Source organism: Bidens hawaiensis, unplaced genomic scaffold, assembly GCF_021521415.1.
Source record: "Bidens hawaiensis isolate Kalapana, Puna unplaced genomic scaffold, B.hawaiensis_p1.1 tig00054710_1, whole genome shotgun sequence".
NCBI classification, from domain to species: Eukaryota; Viridiplantae; Streptophyta; class Magnoliopsida; order Asterales; family Asteraceae; genus Bidens; species Bidens hawaiensis.
In genome coordinates this window covers 86,153-92,161 of record NW_027499839.1, presented here as the reverse complement: position 1 = coordinate 92,161, position 6,009 = coordinate 86,153, and the positions used below count along the sequence as shown (strand labels likewise).

The 6,009-nt window shown below is 34.4% G+C and overlaps 1 pseudogene across 1 annotated transcript; it reads right to left on the bottom strand.

Moving 5' to 3' along the window:
* Window positions 1-404: 404 nt before the first annotated feature.
* Window positions 405-5,278, bottom strand: LOC143600653 (COP9 signalosome complex subunit 1-like; annotated as a pseudogene). The gene is made up of 6 exons (XR_013147517.1): window positions 4,884-5,278; window positions 2,079-2,399; window positions 1,885-2,001; window positions 1,098-1,183; window positions 780-1,014; window positions 405-705 (listed from the first exon to the last, which is right to left on the bottom strand). The product of XR_013147517.1 is annotated as a COP9 signalosome complex subunit 1-like (transcript).
* Between the last annotated feature and the right edge of the window lie 731 nt (window positions 5,279-6,009).

The window sequence follows — 6,009 nt, the reverse complement described above, 5'->3', positions numbered from 1 at the left end:
TATAAACTTCTAATTCTTTATAAGAAAATGTTTATAACTCAACATGTTCATAACTTTATTTCTAGGAACTCAAGATTGTTGATATAACCTTCTAATTCTTAAGTTTTAGACTCATGCTGAACGATTTAGAGGCCACCCCTTGAGGCCATCCCTTAGCAGTTCAGCACAAGATGCCAAACATCCCTCACGACCCGAACTCAATTAACTTAACCAAGTTGCACCAAATTCAAAACATTTAACAGCAATTATAACATGTTTCAAAGGGATGCACATCCAATATAAACAAATAAACACCACCAATCTTAGGCTGAGAACATGCTACACATAACTTTATGTGTAGCATAAGTTATGACCCGTTCGACTTAACCCAACTCATTTGCCACCTCTACTAATAAGTCTTATCTAGGAGCCTCAAAACACCTCTCTGAGTTTTCTTTACAACATTAACATGATCAAAACCGAACATCATGAATATGCATTCTATTTCAATATTTATCAAATCAGTGATTGTACGCAATATTAAAGTCTCAAATTTTCCTTGACGCCTTGAGATTATAATCATGTTTGATAAGATTTGCCCGTAGCAACATAGCCCGAACATCTCGATCAAAACTCAACCCCAATCTGTAAAACCCGTTGGAAAGTAGCTTTCCTTTGATCCGCATGACGAGCATACAAAATCTTATTGTGCGAGTCAATCCTCGCCTGAAACAATGTGGTATCAATAGATTAGTTGCTAGGTTAATTCTTATTAATAACAAACAAGATTTTAAATTAACCTGAATTTGGTCGTCAGTAATTAACGCCTCGAGTTCTTTTTGTATCCCGGCTACAATCGTTTTGAAAGCATTATCCATCATGTTTAAATCAACCGACACAAACGGATGAGTATACTGAATTAACGCTTTGTTACGGATTTGAGTATAAAGCGGCTCCACATGGTCATGCCAGTGGATGTCGAGTAGCAGGTTTGCTTTAAGGTTTCCGAGGTAATCTAAACACGAGGCATAGTGGCTGCAAGAATTTGAGAAAACAATTCCATAAAACAAAAAGATAAAAATTATATTACTCGCTTTTACAATATTATATAAGCATACCTTGAGTAGAAATCATGAATAAGCTCCCTTACTTCGGGCACTAACTCTAGAAAGTTACTGAAGTTAATATTGTCTATAACTTTTGCCTGCCAAATGAGAGATTATAATATTATCAGATAGTCGGATGGTAAAGTGATAAACTAAAAATATAGGCTGGCATGTAAACAAACTGAACGTTCAGAGGACAGCTGGTAAAACGTTTGAGAAGATTTTTACGTTCGTTTAGTTAATTTAATACATGAATGAACATGAACAAACAACTTGTCCATTTTATTAAATAAACGAATACGAACACAGGTCTTGTTCATTCATTTATGTTTGTGAACATTCATTCATTTTAAATCGTTTTACGTTTGTTAGTTTACTTTTTGTTTGAGTTTGAAATTTACGTTCGTTAATATGTTCACATAAACTTTTTGAACCATTACAACTCATTTTAGTTTTATAACTTTTTAGGCCAACACGATTAGATATGTTCGTTAAGCTCAATGTTTCATATACGCTCGTCAACTGTTCGTTGATACTGTTAACGAGCGAGAACATAAACAAAACGAACATGTTCATTTTCATTAACGAACATGAACTTGAAATTCTGGTTCATTTAGTTGTCCGAATCCAATCGTTTGTTCGGTTAAAGTTAAATGAAAGAACAAGATGATAGTGTCCATTTGGTTTGTATACAGGCCTAGAACCCACCCCTACAATACACGTATATATCAAGTATAAAAATATTATAATTATAAAATGGTTATATGATAAAGTAATTAACTAAAAAGGATAATGCTACCTTTAGCTCTGCACGGTCAAAACTTGCAAGTGCACAAAGTCCACCATATGTTGCAACATCTTGAGCTGCAATAACTTCTGAGTAATTGTTTCCCAATTCTGGGGATGTTTCCAAAAACTGTCACAATACAATAACTGTTGTGCAAAATGGTAAATGTGGAAGTAACTACTAATCAAATGTAATGAAAAACAAACCTTGCGGGCAGCAAGTTTGTATTTCTTAGCCTCCAAATGTGCAAGTCCAGCTGCACATTGTAGTTTTGAAATTGTAATGGCATCAAGATCGGTTTTGTTTTGCTCAGCCTTACTGACATAGCTTATAACATGTGCAAACTGACCCATCTCAATGCTGACCAAAATTGCATTCAAACACATGTGTATGATGTGCTTTGAAGTCGTGCAATAATCACGCGTGCGGACATAATTTTTAAACGCATCACCCAGTGCACCATGCGCATAATAGAAGTCTCCAAAGTCGTTGTATCCCATCCTTATGCTCTCTTTAATCAAATTTGTCTGTAACAATAAAAAAGTTAGCCAATAGCATATATATACATGTATATATATATATATGTATGTGTTGTCTTTTCTGATCCTAACAAGAGAAATGTTTTCTATCATACACATCAATAATATTTGTTTAGGGGTCATGAAATGGTTTAGAGTTCTACAAAACATAATTTAAAAATACAAACCGTTATTTAAAACTGGGTTCTATATAAAGCATATCTAACTTACACCCTTGCGTGAACAATGGTGATCGAGCAAAGGGTGAACGAGGAGACAAAATACAACGTGATAACATACTAACTTCAACATATAAGCATGACGAAATAATATTAAGTCAGAGATTTTTTTGAAATGTTTTAATTCTCTTAATAGTTAATACCCATTATTGTCATCTCATTCATATTCCTCTTCTTAACAAAAGCAAGTATTATTTTCAAATCCGGGAAGCAAACTCTAAGCCTCCCCGGTTCAACACAGTGAAATGAAGAACCACCAATCGAATAGACGATTGAGTTTGCAATAAAAAGATATACAATTTTGATAAGGGGAAAAAGAATGAGATAGCAACAATGAACAATAAGAGAAGCAAACCTTTAAAAAAAATCTGATACTTAGTTTTTTGCCACGCTTATACAGTGAAGATACTATTGTTTAACATCGTATCATGTTTTCCTCATTCTCCATTTGCTTGATCACGACTTGCCTACCAAGGAATTACAAGTTCATCATCATCCAAACAATATAATGCTCTATCTCCCATCTTCTAAACTCCTACAATCATCAAAATCCAGGTCCCCTTTAACAAACAATTCCTTTTTCCAAGTATAACACAAATCTCATCAATTTAGAGAGCCACTCAATACCAAAAACCATGTCATTACTCATGTATATGTTGCTCATTTATCATACTTCCATATAAAACTTAATACATTTTTATAACTTCCCTCACAGTCAGGCTCCTTAACTACAATCATAATCGACAACCACCATCAAGTCATCAACAACTTCCAATTTTACTACGCAATGTCCTAGCTATGTTGCACGGGAACCGGTACGGGAACGGGAAACGGCAAAACTCAAAAAATCAAGAAACGGGTACGGCACGGGTACGACAAAAAATTTATAAAAAAAATAAAAATATATATTACATAGTTAATTAATTATTAATAACAAATAAATAAATATATAATTTTGATTTATATATAATGTCATTTAAACATTTTATGTATAAAATTACAAGTTGAGGACCAAATGTAAACTAATCTAGATAGTGAGGGTTAAATGTTAAAATGTATAATCTAATTTAATACTATTTATGTAAATGTTAACAAAGCTTAGGGACTAGATGCAAACAATTGAAAGATAAAGGGGTTTAATGTTTAAACTTAAACTATAACTTAACCTAAACACATTCAGCCGCCACTTCTTCTTCTTCCATCTTCTTCATCAATTTTCCGGCGCCGGAATTCTTCGCCTGAATACTTAACGTGGCGCCGGAATACCCTTTAAATTGCGGAAACGTTTAAAAATCGTCCCCAAAATTCTGGAAACGTATCGAAACATCGTTTGACTTTTCGAAACGGTCAACGACCGTCCCCAACTTTAAGGAAACGGTGAAGAAACGTTTCCGGCCGTCCCCATTGGCGTTTCCGTCCCCAACGAGTTTCCGGGACGGGGTACGGCAGGTTGGTCGCGTTTCCGTGCATCAGAGTGTCCTAGAAACCCTAGCTAGTAACCTAAACTAAGTTTTTAACATCCCAAAAAAGATAGCACCAAAAGCCCTAAAATCGCAGAATTTGCAAACAAACTCGAAAAAAAAAAAAAGAAACAAACGAAAACTAAAAACAATATTAAACTATTGATAAATATAATCATACACTTATAACAACAATGATAGAATGAAACACAAACAGCTCTTAAAGTGAGAAGCCTACAGATAACTAAAGTATTTATTACTACTCTACATTTTTTAAACTTACTCTACTTTATTTTTTTTTTGCACTGTAATAACTCTAGTTCATACCTCCACAATAATAATAACTGCTCTAGTTATTTGTACCGTGTGGTAAATTAAATGGAGAAATGAAGAAGCATACAAATAACTAAAGTAATTATTAGTACCCTACCATTTTTGAACTAAAGTGATTATTACTACTCTACTTCATTTTTTGCACTATAGTTACTCTAGTCCAAAACTCTAGAGTAACAATAACTACTCTAGTTATTTGTACGTCTATAAAGTACCCTACCATTTTTGAACTAAAGTGATTATTACTACTCTACTTCATTTTTTGTACTATAATTACTCTAGTCCAAAACTCTACATTAACAATAACTACTCTAGTTATTTGTACGTTTATAAATTCTACAGTTTATAAACTAAAGCAATTACTATTACTCTAATTCATTTTTATGCAACTCTACAGTAATAATTACTTTAGTTATTTGTGTGCAGTAAAATTAAAAACTCAAAAATAGATAAGATCATACTTTATAAGCATTAAGTTCATTCTCCAACTTCTCCTTCCTTATCTCCGCCCTCCGCTCCACCGCATCCATCCACGCCGCATCCGGGCCATAACCCGGTCCCAACCTCCCATCAATCCTCTGCACAACTGCGTGTTCTCCCCCTTCTTAATCTCATCATACGCCATTCGCAACGCCTCTAACTTCATCGATACATTATCACACTTATCCGCAATGAATATTAACCGTGTAATTTTGATCCGGCCGGTGTATAACGCGGCGTACGCCTCGATATCCAGTTGCTCACCGCCGCTGATCACCGGCCGCCGTTTGTCGTCGCCGCCGTTGGTGTAGATCTCGTCGGTCATGTGTCCGATGACGTCATCTTCGGTGTCCATGGTTACTCCGGTGGTGTTAGGGTTTCGATTTTTTAACAGAAGTTCATACGGTGTCGTTTTGTTATTGGGCTTTAGTTAGATATATTGGAAGCCCATCATACTTTTTTAACTTTGTAGTAAGGTATGCTTAAAAGTAGAGTTGTACTGGAAAACTGATTTGGATCCGACCCAACTTGCTAGTTCGTAGTGCCATTCCATGAAACCGTTTCAGACCCGACCTGATTTAAAAAACATGACAAAAGACTGTGATTTTTTTGTTGCCTCAAAGTGGGTTGAACCCGACCCAAACGATTTGATAGGCAATATATTCTTATTCACTTATAGCGTAAATAACCAATAATAAACCGACACAGGTTTTAATATTAAAGCAACATATTCTTATTCACTTTAACCACTTGTAGCGTAAATAACTAATAATAATCGACATAACCTGATGAAAACAATCCATAACTTGAAAATCATCATCATAAATCATTTAACCTTAATAAAAAACACATTTAAACAATAGCTCGATTCAACCAACTACAGCATGGTCGTCGTCGTGAACCTACTATGCTACTATTTAGGTCGTTGTTGTGATTGTTTAAAAAATCAATTATAGGTGGTTTTTTATTATCTAGCGTTGTTTGTAAAATTTATCTGCTAAATTGTTTGTTCTTGGATATACTTACGCCTATCGTGTTTCCAAATTTATTAGACTATGCTTTAATTGATTATAATGGTTTTTTTAAACAAGTGCGAAATTTTTAACG